The sequence below is a fragment of the Lithobates pipiens genome, unplaced genomic scaffold (assembly GCF_037356315.1).
Source record: "Lithobates pipiens isolate NorthernLeopardFrog02 unplaced genomic scaffold, aLitPip1_a1.2 Scaffold_27, whole genome shotgun sequence".
NCBI lineage: Eukaryota > Metazoa > Chordata > Amphibia > Anura > Ranidae > Lithobates > Lithobates pipiens.
The window spans coordinates 116,799,389-116,820,575 of record NW_027507788.1 but is presented as its reverse complement, the minus strand read 5'-3'; positions in this window follow the sequence as shown (position 1 = coordinate 116,820,575).

Sequence of the window (21,187 nt, the reverse complement as noted above, 5' to 3'; positions counted from 1 at the left end):
CCAACCTGGCTCCTTCTGACTATCATCTGTTCCCCATTCTCAAAAAACACCTAAAAGGACAACAATTAGGGAGTGCTGCAAATGAGTGGTTACACCAGCCATAGGAAGAATTTTATTTGCAGGAACTTAAAGTGGTTGTAAACCCTTACAAACCACTTTGACCTACAGGTAAGCCTAGATTAAGGCTTACCTGTAGGTCCAAGAAATATCTGCTAAACCTATACGGTTTAGGAGATATTTACAAAAAGACAGGCACCGCTGTCTACGGCGCATGCGCAGGAGCACTGAGCAGATCACGGTGATATGCCGCTTGTGTCGGCTCCCATACGCATGCGCAGGAGTGACATCATCGCGGCTCCGGCGAATCACAGCGCCAGAGCAGCGAGACCCAGAAGTCACTCCGGGATACATGGCAGCGGCGAAGATGAAGAAGGAGGACCTCTTCGGGGGCTTCAGGTAAGTTATTCATAATGAGCTAGTATGCTATGCATACTAGCTCATTATGCCTTTTCCTTGCAGGTTGCATTTTTTTTTTTAAATAGCCTTTACTTCCTCTTTAAGAAGCTGCAGGACAGATGTCGCAAGTGCATTGACTTCCTGGGGGAATATGTACAATATTGTGGCAGTTACAGCTTCCTATCTTAATTTTATCTGGGTAAGGCTCAATACTTATCGGCACCCCCTCGCATATCCATATAATTGTACTAACTACCTTCCTCATATTCCTAGATTGTAAACTCTAGCAAGCAGGGCCCTCTGATTCCCCCTGGATTGAATTGTATTGTAATGGTACTGTCTGCCCTAATGTTGTAAAGCGCTGCGTAAACTGTCGGCGCTATATAAATCCTGTATAATAATAATGTAGTGGATGACATTTGGGATCAAATGTCATACGCATGTAAATTTTGTTTTTGGCCTCAGAACAATAAAGGTTCTGAGGGTTAATTGTGTAGGTAGGCCTTAACACCAGTCTGGCCAGGCTGTGTTTGGAAGCTCTGCCTGGTCATGTGAACAGTGAGGTGCACATGACAGGCCAGAACCAGGTCTGGTTGGATGTTTAGGTATCGGCCTTCTCGGAGCCAATCAGTGGGAGTGCCAGAGCCCGCTGGGGAGTCACGCGTTTGCGGTTCCGGAGTTGTTTGTGAGACATGTGTGGTCTGGTCTGGTTCCAGGACCGGAGTAGCCCAGTGAGGGGTGCCGGTCACGGGGTGTTCGACACCCCACAACATGTTCCTGTCAGTGGCCCCTGATAGACCTGTTTGGTCTGGGGTAGGGATCCGTCCATTCCCGAGTCTTTGAACCTGCTGGTCCGAGGCGCAGTAACTGAGGGAGGATTCAAAGTGTCCGGGTGTGCTCTCGGCTTGGAGCGACACCACAGATCGTGGAAGTGCCCGAGGGAGGACTCTTCGGAGGAGGGCCGGCAAGTGACATCCTGAGAAGTGCCTGGTTACTGAGTTGAGAAGGACATTGACGAATTCACACTTTTCCAGTACCATTGAGGAGACAGGAAACATTCCAGGTACGGAAGGAAAAAGGTTCACGCTTAATTGATTGTTCAAGTTTGAGTCAACGTGCTGACTGCCATGATCTCTGGCTAGAGATCTGTTCAACCTTGAAGTGCCCAGCTGCGATTGGCTACTCTCTGGGTGGAAATAGAGACTTTGCTAGACCTGCAGTTCAAGGTGCCTGAGTTCTTCACCTGTGCCCTTTGTTCCCTAAGAGACTGTGTATATTGAGAGTTCTTACTGCAAAAGAAAACCTTTTAAGGAGGACTTCATCTGTGTCAGGGTTCAAATTGTTGGGTATCAACCCTGGGAACCCCTAGAAGTGGAAGAGCAGGCCACGAGAAGATAACTGGTAAGCCCATAAAGTCAAGGCCGCCCTGCAATGGGTTGTGGCCGCTACAATACTAATACTCCTGTACGGCTTATCCAGCCTTTCTCCTTTCTTGTGTTTGTAATTTATGGACATCATGTAAAGTGACCACTGTGATAACATGACATTTTTAACACTCTACAATCTTCAACACGTCATGTAAGATTGATAGAATGAATTAAGGTGAAAAACCTTGAGGGTTTACAACCCCTTTAAGAATTATGTCGACTAGGCTTGTGCAATTCATTTCGTAACGAATCGAAATTGGGCCAAATTTTGCATCCGAATGTCCGAATAAAAAAATAAGGAATAACAACGAATACGAAAGAAATAGAACGAATGAATTCAAATGAATTTGACATGATTCGGTAATTCTTTAAAGATCTAATGAAACAAAAGGTCAGGTCAAAGTAAATCTTATAGTCTAATCAGCGAATTAATTTTGTGCCGGAGGTTGGATTACTGGCAAAGTGCATTCCTGAGAACTGAGTTAGAAGGGTGTTGTATTGTATTTGAGCTGAGGAGAAGAGGCGTTTTCATTGTGTGTGTTAAAAGATTCAATAAACAAACGACTTTCCAAACTACTAATCATTATCACGAATGTCTATACATACATAAATAGCGAATTTCAACGAATACGAACGAATGAATTCGACACTCTATGAATAATAACTAATTATCCGAAAATGTATTAACGTAACATAACGAATATAACAGAACGAAATGATGTATTTTACAAATGACAACGAACCGAAACTAAACAACATTTTTCGTTGTGCACAAGTCTAATGTCGACCTTTTATATTTGGTAGCCTAAAAGTCCTGGTAATTGTATATACATATTCTGCAGATTTTTAGGATGATAGTAAATTTATATTAATTCCAAGAAAGTTAGCCCTTCTGGGTTACTCATACAGGTCACGATACAAGAGAGTACTAGTTTGTCTCGTTCAACTGGAATTGTAAAGTGGTTGTAAAGGCAGAAGGTTTTTTACCTTAGTTAAGTTAAAAAATCTTCTGCATGCAACATGCCTATTATGTGATAAATGCATATTGTCACCCTCTACTGTTATGGGCACCAGGACCTCAAATGTCAATACTTTCTGTTTTCTACTATATTATGAGAGTTCTGGATGAATTTGCGTCTGGCCCTTTATCACCGTCTTGAAATGCTGCTGCTTCGCTGCTTCCTGGCTACTGCAAGTATTCCAAGGAATTGAGTATGTGGAACCTGCTCTCCCACAGTACACTTTGGTTTCTATTACTAATTTGTACAGCACTGCAGGAATTATAAGTCAGTGGGAAGAACCACTGTGTGCTGTGGGGGAAACAGGTAATGGACCTTTGACAGACCACCTAGCACCCATTTGGGTGCTTCCGTCAAAATACAGCTTCATCCACTCTGTAACCAGATATTATAGATGAGCATTGCACCCAAGAACCAGACAACACTAGCTTAGGTGCAAACTGCAACTCACTTTATTGTAAACTCACACAGAATATATACCACACAAAATCAGGTAAAAGCTTGATCACATCATAAGCTAAACTATGCAAACTGTAAACGGTAATAGCAGTACATCTAAAGCCCCATACACACTATCTAATTTTCTGCTGAGTCTTTCCTTCAGATTTACTAAAACCATAATATGAGGTCAAATATTAGGAGTTTCAATGTGTATGCAATCAGGCAGGCCCTTGCACTACATTGTTTTGGTGTATCTGAAGGAAAAACTCAGCAGAAAATCTGATAGTGTGTATGGGGTTTAACAGTACATCTAATGAACATAAGCATAAACAGTAATCTAATTGAACAGTAAGCTAATTAACAACTAATCACCTAACAGCTAATAGTCAACTAATCAAACAACAATCTAATTAACACAAACATATAACATCTCACAATAAATTAATGAGGTGAAGTGGACGCAATACTAGCAGACATACATAAACAATAGGTGACTCAATTAACAATGGGGATTTACACCTAGGTGGCATACAATGGGGAATTATACCATGAGAAAAATACACCTTAAAGGGATTGTAAAGTAATTTTATTTTATTTTTTTATAAATAACAAACATGTTATACTTACCTCCACTGTGCAGCTCGTTTTGCACAGAGTGGCCCCAAACCTGCTCTTCTGGGGTCCTTCTGCGGCTGTCTCGGCTTTCTCCCGCAGGTGCTTCTCACGTTCATGCGAGCTCCCTTGCATGGTGAGAAGCATCTGCAGGCGCGCTCCCGTGATACAGCCGGCGGCTATAGCCGCTCGCTGTATCACACGGCCCCGCCCCTGGCGCTCCGCGTCAGTGGATGGGATTGACAGCAGCGCAAGCCAATGGCTGCGCTGCTTTCCATCCATCCACTCCAACCAATCAGCAGCCAGGCTGAACGGTGGAAAGGACGTGCGTGGGACTTTCGAGGGGCGAGGTAAGTAAAACGGGGGGGGGCGCAGGCACTGTCAGAGGTTTTTCACCTTAATGCATAGAATGCATTAAGGTGAAAAAACATTTACCTTTACAACCCCTTTAATAAACAGATTATAACAGGAGATACCAGCATCATATTGTTTTGAGCTGATTATATTAACATCTATTCTGAGTAGTAGTCATTGCGGGTTTGGGCACAGAGGCCTAAAATCTGTATCCAGGTCCTAGGTTCCCAGAGTCTGTGTGTTTCTGGGAGACATGGACTCAAATCCAAAGCAGTACCACTCCAAAAGTCCCCCAGGCACACACCTCCCAAAGAATAGAGCCCCCTCAAAAGCCAGGGCCCATAGTCAGTAAGCAAGAGGCTAGCCTGCAGCCCACTCCATAATAGTGATGGCCGAACGGTTCGCCCGGCGGTCGTTTCGCGGCGAATTTCCGACTTTCGCCGTCCGCGGGTTCGAACGCCTTTTTCCGTCGTTCGCCCCGGCGGACTTACGTGTTTAATGTATACAAGAACTTTAACCTTTCGTGACACGTTTATCATGTGTTACAGGACAACCAATTGAGACATGACAGCTCATGGACACTTGGACATTCCCCCTAACCTATAAATACACCCGATCCGGTGGCCATTTTACATTCTTTCTTCTGTCACTGTAGGGAAAGGATCCTGTGTGGAGTAGGGACAGAGAAAACGCTAGCTATTTGGTACACAAAAGTTCTTTTCAGGACTGGTATAGGTGTTAGGTCAGCAGCCTGAGTTTCTTTTGTCAGTTTAGATAAAGGGACAGAGCGCTGTATGCTGCTATTTTAGGGACAGCTCAGCCAGATTAGTCTTTCTTCATCATCATCATCATCATCATCATTAGCTGTTACTATCAGGTCCACAAAAGAGCTGTTCCAGCTAATCGTTCCAGCCTACTCTTTTTTGCCAATTTGTATAGGGACAGGCAGGAAGCAGTGTGTCAGGCAGTGAGGATAATTTTAAAGACTTGCTGTTACTATTAGTTCCACAAAGGTTCTTTTCAGGACTGGTATCAGTGGTACGGTAATAGGCTTGTACACGTATAATATTCTTTCTTCCAAATATAGAAAGAATATTATACTTGACTGCTGCCCTTCTGCTGCAGTCTGCTAATCATTCACAACTCACTTGTTCCACAAAGCTCTTTATCAGGACTGGTAACTTGGTCTGTCTAGGGTGCTACGGTACATAGGCTTGGGTGCGGTACAGTCTGCTGTTCTGTAAGGACCGCTATCGGTCCACAATACATAGGGTTGCCGTGCACTACTGCTGACCGCTGCCCTATACTGCAGCAGTCCTTCATTGGTATAGGGACTGACGTACAGTCTGCTAATCACTAACACACAACCTGCTTGGTCCACAAAAGTTCTTATAAGGACTGGTAACTTGGTATAGGGTGCTACGGTACATAGGCCTGAGTGCGTTACAGTCTGCTGTTCTGTAAGGACCGCTATCGGTCCACAATACATAGGGTTGCCGTGCACTACTGCTGACCGCTGCCCTATACTGCAGCAGTCCTTCAGCGGTATAGGGACTGACGCACAGTCTGCTAAACACTAACACACAACCTGCTTGGTCCACAAAAGTTTTTATAAGGACTGGTAACTTGGTATAGGGTGCTACGGTACATAGGCCTGAGTGCAGTACAGTCTGCTGTTCTGTAAGGACCGCTATCGGTCCACAATACATAGGGTTGCCGTGCACTACTGCTGACCGCTGCCCTATACTGCAGCAGTCCTTCATTGGTATAGGGACTGACGTACAGTCTGCTAATCACTAACACACAACCTGCTTGGTCCACAAAAGTTCTTATAAGGACTGGTAACTTGGTATAGGGTGCTACGGTACATAGGCCTGAGTGCGTTACAGTCTGCTGTTCTGTAAGGACCGCTATCGGTCCACAATACATAGGGTTGCCGTGCACTACTGCTGACCGCTGCCCTATACTGCAGCAGTCCTTCATTGGTATAGGGACTGACGTACAGTCTGCTAATCACTAACACACAACCTGCTTGTTCCACAAAAGTTCTTATAAGGACTGGTAACTTGGTATAGGGTGCTACGGTACATAGGCCTGAGTGCGTTACAGTCTGCTGTTCTGTAAGGACCGCTATCGGTCCACAATACATAGGGTTGCCGTGCACTACTGCTGACCGCTGCCCTATACTGCAGCAGTCCTTCATTGGTATAGGGACTGACGTACAGTCTGCTAATCACTAACACACAACCTGCTTGGTCCACAAAAGTTCTTATAAGGACTGGTAACTTGGTATAGGGTGCTACGGTACATAGGCCTGAGTGCGTTACAGTCTGCTGTTCTGTAAGGACCGCTATCGGTCCACAATACATAGGGTTGCCGTGCACTACTGCTGACCGCTGCCCTATACTGCAGCAGTCCTTCAGCGGTATAGGGACTGACGCACAGTCTGCTAAACACTAACACACAACCTGCTTGGTCCACAAAAGTTTTTATAAGGACTGGTAACTTGGTATAGGGTGCTACGGTACATAGGCCTGAGTGCGTTACAGTCTGCTGTTCTGTAAGGACCGCTATCGGTCCACAATACATAGGGTTGCCGTGCACTACTGCTGACCGCTGCCCTATACTGCAGCAGTCCTTCATTGGTATAGGGACTGACGTACAGTCTGCTAATCACTAACACACAACCTGCTTGGTCCACAAAAGTTCTTATAAGGACTGGTAACTTGGTATAGGGTGCTACGGTACATAGGCCTGAGTGCGTTACAGTCTGCTGTTCTGTAAGGACCGCTATCGGTCCACAATACATAGGGTTGCCGTGCACTACTGCTGACCGCTGCCCTATACTGCAGCAGTCCTTCAGCGGTATAGGGACTGACGCACAGTCTGCTAAACACTAACACACAACCTGCTTGGTCCACAAAAGTTCTTATAAGGACTGGTAACTTGGTATAGGGTGCTACGGTACATAGGCCTGAGTGCAGTACAGTCTGCTGTTCTGTAAGGACCGCTATCGGTCCACAATACATAGGGTTGCCGTGCACTACTGCTGACCGCTGCCCTATACTGCAGCAGTCCTTCATTGGTATAGGGACTGACGTACAGTCTGCTAATCACTAACACACAACCTGCTTGGTCCACAAAAGTTCTTATAAGGACTGGTAACTTGGTATAGGGTGCTACGGTACATAGGCCTGAGTGCGTTACAGTCTGCTGTTCTGTAAGGACCGCTATCGGTCCACAATACATAGGGTTGCCGTGCACTACTGCTGACCGCTGCCCTATACTGCAGCAGTCCTTCATTGGTATAGGGACTGACGTACAGTCTGCTAATCACTAACACACAACCTGCTTGGTCCACAAAAGTTCTTATAAGGACTGGTAACTTGGTATAGGGTGCTACGGTACATAGGCCTGAGTGCGTTACAGTCTGCTGTTCTGTAAGGACCGCTATCGGTCCACAATACATAGGGTTGCCGTGCACTACTGCTGACCGCTGCCCTATACTGCAGCAGTCCTTCAGCGGTATAGGGACTGACGCACAGTCTGCTAAACACTAACACACAACCTGCTTGGTCCACAAAAGTTCTTATAAGGACTGGTAACTTGGTATAGGGTGCTACGGTACATAGGCTTGAGTGCGGTACAGTCTGCTGTTCTGTAAGGACCGCTATCGGTCCACAATAGATAGGGTTGACGTGCACCACTGCTGACCGCTGCCCTATACTGCAGCAGTCCTTCAGCGGTATAGGGACTGACGTACAGTCTGCTAAACACTAATACACAACCTGCTTGGTCCACAAAAGTTCTTATAAGGACTGGTAACTTGGTATAGGGTGCTACGGTACATAGGCTTGAGTGCGGTACAGTCTGCTGTTCTGTAAGGACCGCTATAGGTCCACAATAGATAGGGTTGACGTGCACCACTGCTGACCGCTCACCTATACTGCAGCAGTCCTTCAGCGGTATAGGGACTAAGAGTTTTGTCACAGGGTCATTTAAAAAATGACATGCAGAGGAAGAGGCAGGCCCTTCCGCAGGGGTGGTAGGGGTAGGGCAGGAGCAACAGGCTTGAGCCAAAGTGGGAAGTTGCAGAAGGTGCGTTCAATTACTTTAAAGGATGCACCAGACTTGGTTGAGTGGCTCGCTCAGCCTTACTCTTCTGCACCCTCCTCATCCTCTCGATCTGCACCCTCTTCTTCACTCTCTGCTATGTGCACCCCCAAAGACACTACCACCAACAACACGACCACCACCACCACCACCACATACCTTCCGCTTGAGTCACTGGAATTATTTTCCGATCCATATCAAGAGGACATTTCTGATGCGCAGCCACTCTTGGTATTGGATCAGGAAGAGGAGGTAGCAACAAGCGCTACTCAGCAGTCTGACGCCAGTACCCAGATCAGCCCAAGGAGGAGGTTGGTCCCCGGTGTTGCTGCCTACTCTACTTATAGCGGTGGGGAAGGTGACGTTGATGATGACGTGTCTAGTGATGTCACGTGGGTGCCCACAAGAGAGGAAGAGGAGGGGAGTTCAGAGGGAGATATGGACCAGCAGATAGGGAGGAGAAGCAGCAATGACTTACATTGCACAGCAGGGACAAAGCAGACTGCAAATGTATCAGGAGCGAGTCATCGACCATGTACGGTCACATCTGGCGCTCCCAGGACACCGGCACATGGCTCCGCAGTGTGGGCTTTTTTTAACGTGTCCGCTGCTGACAATAGCGTTGCCATCTGCAATCTTTGCAGTCAACGCGTTAGTCGCGGTAAGCCCAATACTCACCTAGGGACGACCGCCTTAAGAAGGCACATGAGCAGCCATCACCGAGCCCAGTGGGAGCAACGGAACACACAAAGCCACACTGCAGGCTCTCACCGTCCAGCCTCGTCTTCTACTTCTCCTTCTCCTCTCTCCTCACAATTGTCCTCCACTCCACCTTCCATCACGCCAAGCTCACATTTTTCTGCAAAAAGGCAGGCTTCCGTGGGCCTAATGTTTGAGCGTAAAAAAATGATGACGCCGGATAACCCTCTTGCCCAACGGTTGGCGGCTGGCTTGTCAGAACTCATAGCCCGCCAACTACTGCCATATAAACTGGTGGACTCGGAGGCCTTTCGCAAATTTGTGGCCATTGGAACACCACAATGGAAGGTCCCAGGAAGGAAGTATTTCTCAGAGAAGGGCATCCCAGAGCTATATGGCCATGTTCAGCGGCAAGTGAATGTATCTCTGGCACACAGTGTCGGTGCCAAGATACATCTGACCACAGACACGTGGTCTAGCAAACACGGGCAGGGAAGGTATATCAGTTTTACTGCCCACTGGGTGAACCTTCTGACGGCCGTCAAGCATGTAACCCGTGGCACCCGTGTAGATTTGGTTTTACCGCCACGGATTGCATGCAGGCCTGACTCTTCTTCTCCTCCTCCTACTCCATCCTCCTCCCTCTCCTCCTCAGCTGCCTCCTCCTTTTCCGCTGCTAGCGTCTCTTCCACTGCACCGCCCAAGCTCCCCAGAACCTATTCCACATGCCAGGTGAGACGTTGCCATGCCGTGCTGCGTCTGTTGTGCCTGGAAGCAAAGAGCCACACTGGCCCGGCACTCCTTTCAGCTTTGCGTTCACAGGCAGATGAGTGGCTAACACCGCTCAATTTGACAGTTGGTAAAGTGGTGTGTGACAACGGTGCCAATCTGCTTAGCGCATTGAAACAGGGCAAAATCACGCACGTGCCGTGCATGGCACACGTCTTAAACTTGGTCGTGCAGCGATTCCTTGTCAAATACCCTGGGGTCCAGGACATCTTGCGGCAGGCAAGGAAAATCTCGGCCCATTTCAGAAGATCTTACACGGCCATGGCTCGCCTTGCTGACATTCAGCGGCGACACCATCTGCCGGTCAGACGTCTTATTTGCGATTGCCCGACGCGATGGAACTCAACCTTCTATATGCTTGATAGGCTGCTCCAGCAGAAACGTGCAGTTAACGTCTACCTGTATGAACTCTGCGAAAGAAACGGTTCTGGGGAGCTGGGTTTTTTTTCACCGCGCCAGTGGCTGCTCATGCGCGACACATGCAGACTTCTGCGGCCATTTGAGGAGATCACCAAACTGGTCAGTCGCAGCCATGGCGCCATCAGTGACATGGTACCTTATGCCTTCTTTCTGGAGCGTGCATTGCGTCGTGTCATTGATCAGGCTGTGGAGGAGCAGGAGCGGGAAGATGAGGAAGTCGCAATGCTGGATGAATTCCCAGGGGGGGCTACTCTATCTGAGACAAGTCAACAACAGGAGTCTGATGAGGAGTCAGAGGAGGATGGTGCCGGGGCGGATGAGCAGGAGCAAGAAGAGCATGCTTTAAACCTTTCTGGGATCCCTGTTGTGCGAGGATGGGGAGAGGAGAATGAAGAGGACGACATTATCCTGGATGATGAGCAGGAGCCAGGCCACCACACCGCTTCCACTTTAGTGCAAATGGGGGCCTTCATGCTCCAGTGTTTTAATAGGGACCCCCGTATAAAAAGCATGAGGGTCAAGGACCAGTACTGGGTGGCAACGTACTTAGACCCCCGGTACAAACACAAAATGGCGGAAATGTTACCGCCGTCGCAGAGGGCTGTCAGAATGCAGCACTTCCAGGCCTTGCTTCGAGAAATGCTGCATTCTGCTTTTGCGTGCGCTGGCAGAGGAGCAATTCCCACTCCCAGAGAAGGATTTGCGGGTACCAATCCAACAGCGCCTGCAAGAAGAGGCCGGTTTGAAGATGTGTTGGTGACTTCGGATATGAGGTCATTCTTTCAGCCGACCCATCGACAGGTGTCATCCGGATCCAGCATCAGGGAACGCCTAGACCGTCAGGTGTCCGACTACATTGGGTTAACGGCCGATGTGGACGCTCTGAGGAGTGATGAACCCCTAGACTACTGGGTGGGCAGGCTTGACCTCTGGCCAGAGCTTGCCCAATTTGCAATCGAACTGTTGGCTTGCCCCTCATCCAGTGTCCTGTCCGAAAGGACGTTCAGCGCAGCAGGGGGGATTGTGACCGATAAGCGTACTCGCCTAGCTCACCACAGTGTTAACTACCTCACATTTCTAAAAATGAATGAGGCATGGATCTCGGAGGAATTCAACACATGTGATCAGTAGACCATGTATATGTCTATAAACAATTTTTGGAATCAAGCACACAGACCTTCTTAATTCATTTGGCTCACTTCCCTGACCCAAAAAAGCACACCGTACTATATGCCCCTACCCTCCTCTTTGAAGAGGTTGAGCGGTGTCATATTTCTACTGGGGCTGCTTATTATGAGGGGTTCCCACCATCCCTGTGCTGTGCTGACTTCCTCCTGGGTGTTCTTATTATGAGGGGCTCCCACCATCCCTGTGCTGTGCTGACTTCCTCCTGGGGGTTCTTATTATGAGGGGATCACACCATCCCTGTGCTGTGCTGACTTCCTCCTGGGGCTGCTTACGGTGCTGCTGTCAGCGCTGTATGTCACGGAGCTGCTGTCAGCGCTGTATGTCACGGAGCTGCTGTCAGCGCTGTATGTCACGGAGCTGCTGTCAGCGCTGTATGTCACGGAGCTGCTGTCAGCGCTGTATGTCACGGAGCTGCTGTCAGCGCTGTATGTCACGGAGCTGCTGTCAGCGCTGTATGTCACGGAGCTGCTGTCAGCGCTGTATGTCACGGAGCTGCTGTCAGCGCTGTATGTCACGGAGCTGCTGTCAGCGCTGTATGTCACGGAGCTGCTGTCAGCGCTGTATGTCACGGTGCTGCTGTCAGCGCTGTATGTCACGGAGCTGCTGTCAGCGCTGTATGTCACGGAGCTGCTGTCAGTGCTGTATGTCACGGAGCTGCTGTCAGCGCTGTATGTCACGGAGCTGCTGTCAGCGCTGTATGTCACGGAGCTGCTGTCAGCGCTGTATGTCACGGTGCTGCTGTCAGCGCTGTATGTCACGGAGCTGCTGTCAGCGCTGTATGTCACGGAGCTGCTGTCAGCGCTGTATGTCACGGAGCTGCTGTCAGCGCTGTATGTCACGGAGCTGCTGTCAGCGCTGTATGTCACGGAGCTGCTGTCAGCGCTGTATGTCACGGTGCTGATGTCAGTGCTCTGTATTACGGTGCTGCTGTCAGTGCTCTGTATCTCCTGCACCCTCTTGTTTGCCTACCCTGGTCCCTGACCTTCCCTCTCCTCCATTGCCTTCATTAGCTCCATAGTCCTGAATTGTCAGAACAATTTCCCAAATAAAAAAAAAATGCTTGTAGTTATCGATCCCAAATTCACCTCATACATGTATTATGCTATTGTCCAGGTGGTGGGACTACGTGCTACCCCCTAATAATTACCCCGTGGCCGCAAATTCGACCTAAAGGTTTGCGAAATTCGCCTCCCATTGAAGTCAATGGAGCCCGCGGCGAACGGTCGTTTTCGCGAACGTTTGTGTCCGTTCGCGTTTCGCGTTCGCGAAACGTCCCGTCGGAAGTTCGTCCATCACTACTCCATAAGCCCACTGTCCCGGTTGGGTCTGCCACAGGACAAATATTTGCAGCAGCCAAGGAGCAGCAAAGTAGTGGGGTATGAAGACCATAAAGGTACGCAGATTCACTTTTCTTTCAGCAGGTATGTCATAGGACACAAGTGGTTCTGTATTGACAGGGTCACTTTAAGTACAGACTTTGCGGTTCCTGCTTTTTCATCTCCTTTTATGATTCCACTTACACTGGAAGTTACTTGAGAGAGCAACTTGATAAAAAATAAAACACGATTCGTGCTTATTGCCTTTTATTTTTTTTCACTTGTATAAACAGGAGGACATGACTACTGTATGTTTCATAGCTCTGTATAAGATAAAAGAAGAAGATAAAGAGGTTTGCTATAGCTTAAAGAATACCTTCTGCTTTATCTCTTCCTTCCTCCTCAGCGACCTCTGCGAAATCAAACACAATGAGCAGAGCCAAGGCCACCCCAGTAAATGACTTTAACAGCTGTACTTGAGGCTAGCCTAAGCAATCAGCCAGACTACAGGCGACATCCTGTTACAAATCACATGCTCGGCAAGCTCATAGATCCATTCTCATCAGTATTAAAATAAAAATATGTATTATACAATTATATAAAACAAAATGTACACGTTTTAAAAGCAATCAAATATTATTTTGAAGATACAGTATATTATAGAGGAAAAAATATGTTTACGCAGAAAATACTGTATATATATATATATATATATATATATATATAGATATAAAGATATAGATATATATCTATATATATAGATTTAGATATATATCTAAATCTATATATATATATATATATATATATATATATATATATATATATATATATGTATATATATATATATATATATATATATATATAGATAGATATATGTATATATATAGATAGATAGAGATATATATATATATATATATATATATATATATATATATATATATATATATATATTTTTTTTTTTATAATTATTCATCTCTGCTTCCGATCACCTATAGCAGTGATGGCGAACCTTGGCACCCCAGATGTTTTGGAACTACATTTCCCATGATGCTCAACTACACTGTAGAGTGCATGAGCATCATGGGAAATGTAGTTCCAAAACATCTGAGGTGCCAAGATTCGCCATCACTGACCTATAGCCTCTCTCAGCCACTTCCTGTCTATATGTACCTGCTCCACCATCAGTTGCACATTATTGCTCAAGGGCTTGATTCTTTATGATGATGGTGGATTGTACCTGCGTAACGTATCACCACAGCCGTTTGTAACGTATGGTGACAACACAAGAGCAAAAATGGGAAACAGTTGTCTCCTTATAACAGGAAGTGCCTGAACTAGAACCTGAAAGCCCAACTCTAGAAAAAACTCTCCCCTGCTGTGGGGTTGTGCCTTCTATGCAAGTGTTAAATGCCCATTTAGCCTAGGACAGGGGTCTCCAAACTTTCTAAAACAAAGGGCCAGTTTACTATTTTTCAGACGTTAGGGGGACCAGACTGTGGCCATTGGAATTAGAAATGGTCCTAGTGTCAGTGGGAGTAAACATGGCATATTTGGCATTAGGAGGAGGAATGGTGCCCCATCATTGGTATCAGTGGGAAGAATAGTGCCCCATCATTGGTATCAGTGGGAGGAATAGTGCCCCATCATTGGTATCAATGGAAGGAATAGAGCCCCATCATTGGTGTCAGTGGGAAAAATAGTGCCCCATCATTGGTATTAATGGAAGGAATAGTGCCCCATCATTGGTGTCAGTGGGAAAAATAGTGCCCCATCATTGGTACTAATGGAAGGAATAGTTCCCCATCATTGGTGTTAGTGGGAAAAATAGTGCCCCGTCATTAAATTAAACATTCATAAAAACAGTAATTTGGCATTTATCCGTGCATAAACAAACGTATTCACAGTTAGTCGCATTTCCCATTCACCATACAAGGAGAATGAAGAGAGAAAAAGCTGCAATCATTCAACATGTTTCGCCCGGATTGGGCTTCTTCAGGAAAAACGTATTGAGCAGCAAAGGAATTAGCACTAGAGTAATGAAATAATAAAGCATGAATGTTACTGTAAATTGATGCATAGGATAACAATAATTTTACAATAATCCAAAGGGGGATAAATAGAACAATAAAATCTAATATTTTACAAATATTGAATAAATCCATATAGTAGATATAGTATTAAACTATAAAAAATTCACACAGTAGCTTAATATCTCACCGATATTGCCAGAGGCTCCTTATGTCAGCAACCCAATATCCAAAGGGTCAATCGGAAAATTGTTTATAGGACAACACAAAAAGTCTGTAGTCACTTTGCGATAAGGTCGCAAAATTAGGAGATATCTGTCGCCTGTTGGGGGTCTGCAGAGAAGGATAAAAACAATGATAAAGAGGAAAATATGCTTTTGGCTTGTCTATTTGTTTATCATGGAGATCCTCTCCTTTAATTCAAACTTTTTCTCTTGCCCTAGCAACAACTTTTACATCTGTTACCATCTAATACACTGATGACTTTGACATACTACTGAAGTCCCTCAGAACTCCTATGTGAATCTCTATTGATTCAATGTAATTAGCCAGGTAATCATTATAGATATTTACTCAAATCTAACATTGGCTTTCCCTTTTTAGGGGCCAATATACCCTCTTCCTTCCTTCCCTATTTCTTTTTCCTCTTTATCATTGTTTTTATCCTTCTCTGCAGACCCCCAATAGGCGACAGATATCTCCTAATTTTGCGACCTTATCGCAAAGTGACTACAGACTTTTTGTGTTGTCCTATAAACAATTTTCCGATTGACCCTTTGGATATTGGGTTGCTGACATAAGGAGCCTCTGGCAATATCGGTGAGATATTAAGCTACTGTGTGAATTTTTTATAGTTTAATACTATATCTACTATATGGATTTATTCAATATTTGTAAAATATTAGATTTTATTGTTCTATTTATCCCCCTTTGGATTATTGTAAAATTATTGTTATCCTATGCATCAATTTACAGTAACATTCATGCTTTATTATTTCATTACTCTAGTGCTTATTCCTTTGCTGCTCAATCCGTTTTTCCTGAAGAAGCCCAATCCGGGCGAAACATGTTGAATGATTGCAGCTTTTTCTCTCTTCATTCTCCTTGTATGGTGAATGGGAAATGCGACTAACTGGGAATACGTTTGTTTATGCACGGATAAATGCCAAATTACTGTTTTTATGAATGTTTAATTTATTATTTTTTGCATATTATGAATACAATTATAATGTTTTATTTCTAAATTCTTCTTTGTAAACATCTTGATTCGATACCGTAAAAGTCCCAGGGGTTGGTGATTCCCTAGCCCCCTTTTTTTGGCCCCTTCTTTCTTTCTCATGAATATTGGGACGTGGTATCTGGTCCGCTCAGATTCCTTTTCTCTCAAAAAACTTTTTTTCTTAATGTCAGTGCCCCATCATTGTTATCAATGGTAGGAATAGTGCCACATTACTGGTGTAATGGGAGGAATAGTACCCCATTATTGGTTTAAATGGGAGAAATAGTGCCCCATGTTTGATGCCACTGTGGAGGAATTGTGCCCCATGATTGGTGTAAATGGGAGAAATAGTGCCTCATCATTGGTATCAATGGGAGAATACTGGAAAGAGTCATGGAAAGAATACTGCCCCATTATGTGTGTTAATGGGAGGAATAGTGCCCCATCATTGGTGTAAATGGGAAAAATAGTGCCCCATGGTTGGTGTCAGTGGGAGGAATAGTGCCCCAACATTGGTATCAATGGGAGAAATAGTACCCCACTGTTGGTGTCAGTGGGAGGAATAGTGTCCCATGGTTGATGTCAGTAGTGTCCCATTGTTGATGTCAGTAACAGGAATTATGCCCCACTGTCAGTGAGAGGAAAAGTGCCCCAAGGATCGGCTAAAGGCAAGCAAAGGGCCACATCTGGCCCCTTGGCTGCAGTTTGGAGACCACTGGTCTGGGGGGAAAGTACTCACTTACTTACCTGAACCTCTACTCCCCTGGCTGACTTTGCCCCCCCCCCCCCGCCCCCCATGCTCCAGCGGTTGACTATGCTTCGGCATTCCCTCAACCAGTGCAGGGCTATGGACCCTGAATCAGTCTACATGACATCAGGATCTCAGATCGCTGGAGCATGGGGGAGAAGACACTGTGGGGACCCATTTAGCAGCACAAATCAATAGAGGATCAGGTAGATAAATCTATTTTTCTATGCCCCCTAGACCTGAATGAAAAGTTAACCCTTGCATTGCAGGTGCAGCGTCACTGCAAGGGAGGATGTTTCTGGAAGGTCGGCTTTAATGAGTACCTGTGTTCAAAATTTTAAATAATTATAATCAGTTCTACATTGTATTTCAGTTTGATGGTTAACAATCTTTTAGTTTGAAAACTTACTTTGTGAGGATGCCCATGCGCTATTCTTCCTTGAACTCAAATGACAAATAATCGCTATATCCTGTGAGTAGGTACTGCTGTGTCACACATTTCACAGAACCTGACTTCTGAACTACAGAGGTGCTGAGAGGAGGAGTTTCATCAGGCGGAGTCAGTACAGGAATCACAGCTTGCAGACAGCAAGGTACCATGGGATATGTAGTCCTAAGAAATTCAAAGTAAACAGTAGAGGAGAGGCTAGAGGGGTCAGAGTGCTGGGGGATATCTGGGGTGTATAGGGGTCAGAGTGCTGGGGGATATCAAGGGTGTAGAGGGGCCATAGTGTTGGGGAGGCATCAATCTAGCAGATATATTATATGCACAGGACAGCTTTGTTGCTTTATGTATGTAGTATTTCCCCACTGTTTCTTTGCTGTACAGAATGATTGTTCATGTAGTTAATGCGGAGCTCCACCCAAAAGGGGAAGTTCTACTTGTCTTGCCTCCTACCTACTTGATTATTATTATTATACAGGGTTTATATAGCGCCGACAGTTTGCGCAGTGCTTTACAACATTAGGGCAGACAGTACAATTACAATACAATTCAATACAGGGGGAATCAGAGGGCCCTGCTCATTAGAGCTTACAATCTAGGAGGGAGGGTCATGTTATACAAAAGGGTAATAGCTGTGGGGGATCAGCTAATTGAGAAAATAGTGCAGTTGTTAGATGGAGGCAGGATAGGCTTCTCTGAAGATTAAAGTTTTCAGGGATTGCCTAAAAGTGGATCAATTTGGAGACAGTTTGACAAATTTTGGAGTAGTGAATTCCAGAGGATGGGCGAGGTTCGGGAGAAGTCCTGGAGGCAGATATGGGAGGTGATGAGGGAGCTAGAGAGCAGGAGATCTTGGGAGGAATGAAGAGGGCGATTAGGTTGGTGTTTTGAGACTAGGCTGTAGCTGGGGACAGAGTTGTGGATGGTTTTGTAACTTAATGTTAGTATTTTGAATTTAATCCGTTGGGCAAGTGGCAGCCAATGGAGGGATTGGCAGAGAGGGGTAACAGACACTGTGTGGTTTGTAAGGTGTATGAGTCAGGCAGCAGCATTCATGATGGACTGATGGGGGGATAGTCTATATAAAGGTAAGCTAATGAGGAGGGAGTTGCAGTAGTCAAGGCGAGAGACAACCAGGGAGTGAATCAGGAGCTTTGTGGTTTCCTTGGTTAGAAAGGGACGTAGTTTAGAGATGTTGCGGAGGTTGAGGCGGCAAGCTTTGGAAAGTGATTGGATGTGGGGCTGAAAGGAGAGTTCAGAGTCCAGGATAACACCTAGCACCCTGACATGTGGGGATGGGTGGATGGTTGTGCCATTTCTCTTGACAGAGAAGTCAGGGGAAGAGGCACATGGGGGAGGAAATATTATAAGTTCGGTTTTGGACAAGTTGAGTTTGAGGAAGTGTTGTGACATCCAGACAGATATGTCTGTTAGTAAGTTGGTGATGCGTGAGGAGACTGATGGAGTGAGTTGAGGGGTGGAGAGATAGATTTATGTGTCGTCAGTGTAGAAATGATATTGAAAGCCATGAGAGGCTATCAGCTGACCCAAGGAAGAGGTGTAGATTGAAAATAAATGATGTCCAAGAACAGAACCTTGGGGGACTCTGTCGGAGAAGGGAAGAGGAGTGGAGGAAGTAGAATTGTAAATGACACTGAAGGTGCGTTGGGGTAGGTAGGATGAGAGCCACTGAAGAGCACAGTCACGGAGACCAAGGGAGTAAAGTTTTTTGAGGAGGAGGGGGTGGTCAGCCGTCTCAAAGGCAGCTGAAAGATCCAGAAGTAGGAGTACAGAATAGTGTCCGTTGGTTTTTGCAGTTAGTAGGTCATTTGTGAGTTTTAAAAGAGTAATTTCTGTGACGTGTTGAGGGCGAAATCCAGATTGAAGGGGATCAAGAAGGTTCTTCTTAATGAGGTGGTCACTCGGTTGTAAACCAGGCATTCTAGGAGTTTAGAGAAAAAGGGGAGCAAGGAGATAGGGCGTAGGTTGTTAAGACTGGTAGGGTCCAAGGAGGTTTTTTTAAGTATGGGGGTGACCAGTGCATGTTTTAGAGCATTGGGGAAAATGTCAAAGGTGAGGAAGAGATTGAACATGTGGGTTAAAGAGTGTGTGAGAAAAAAAGTAAGTAAAGAAGTAAAGAGAGGGAGACCGTAGTGTTTGAGAGGAAATAGGGTCCAGGGGGCAGGTGGTTAGGTGGGCGTTAGAAAGGAGTTTAGCATTATTATTATTATTATACAGGATTTATATAGCGCCAACCGTATAAATTACAATATAAAAGGAGACAATACAGTTACAACACAATAAAATACAAGAGGATTAAGAGGGCCCTATTCAGAAGAGCTCACAATCTAATAGTCTGTTTACCTGCGCTGTCTCCATTGTAGGAGCCCAAGAGCATTACTTTGCGCAGGGGCCCATGATGCTATTAAGATGGCCCTGCTCCCACTGACATTGACAGCTGATATATAGTAAGATGTATAGATTGTTATGCCGCGTACACACGGTCGGAGTTTCCAATGGCAAATGTTTGATGGGAGCTTGTTGTTGAAAATTCCGACCGTGTGTAGGGTCCATCGGAATTTCCGACAAACAAAATTTGAGATCTGGATCTCAAATTTTCCGACAACAAAATCTGTTGTCGTAAATTCTGATCGTTTGTACACAATTTCGATGCACAAAGTTCCACACGTGCTCGGAATCAAACAGAAGAGTCGCACTGGCTATTGAAATTAATTTTTCTTGGTTTGTCGTACGTCACTGTGTTCTTGCCGATCAGAATTTCTGACAAGATTTGTGTGACCGTATATATGCAAGACAAGTTTGAGCCAACATCCGTCGGAAAAAAAACATGGATTTTGTTGTCAGAATGTGCATTTGTGTGTACACGGCATTACAATGTCATTTTATGAATGAATGAGGAATCGCTATAAAGATTACTTATTCATTCAAGTAAAGTGCTGCAGAGACTTTCTCTGCCTAAAAAAATAGATATGTGGGTCTGTTTATACCTCTGATATCTCCCCAAAGAAAAAAAGCCTAGTTTTCAGATCGCTGTACTGCAGGGTAATCTTCCCAGTCACGATTGCAGACTGGCAGTGGTGAGAGCCGGCGGTGCAGAGGATGGTCTTGCAGCGGTCTCCAAACGATGGCATCCAAGTTGTTCAGAAACTACTGCTTCTCTGCCTTTTGGCTAAGATCAAGTGTAGTATCGACTATAGCCTTTAGGGGTGTCTCTGCTTCACAGCTAGGATGTTGAGAACCACTTGTATCTATCCAAGCCATTAGGTCCTTGTGGGGTACCCTCTGCTCGGCCTTGTAGGATCATTGATTAATTTCAGCTTTACCTACTTGCTGCTATTGGGCTAGAGGCTTAGTCCCCACATGGAATTCGATTGTGGTCTTCCCTCCTCCCCCCCCCCTCCGCATTACTACCTCCGGGCAGTAGATGCAAGAGCCTTTTTAAAGGCTTCAGAGTGAAGACATCAAGGAACAAGAAGGAAGCCGCCTAAGAAACACCTGAAGCGACATCCTCCTCATTGACGATGGGGAAGAGTGACAAGAAGATCAGCAGTACGAAGAAGAACCCTGGTCCAGCCACTTCCTCCGGAGACCCGGGGAATGCCGCTGCCTCAACCTCCACCTCTACCCCGGCCGGCACCAGCCAACCGAGACCAGCCAAGCCACACCTGCCCACTGACAGGCTCCCCTCCTTGGAGCCTTGGATGAAGCAGACGGTTGTGCTTCAGCTGAAAAAGGTGGACGGAAGAGTCCCCGACATGACCCCGGAGATCTTCGGAAAGAAGATGATACTGGAGCAGGGGTTCAGCAAAGCGGAGACACTTTCCGTGCAGGCCTTCACAAAAGGTATTTCCTTTATAACTTTTGTGTCTTTTCAGGTCTGCAGAGGATATTGG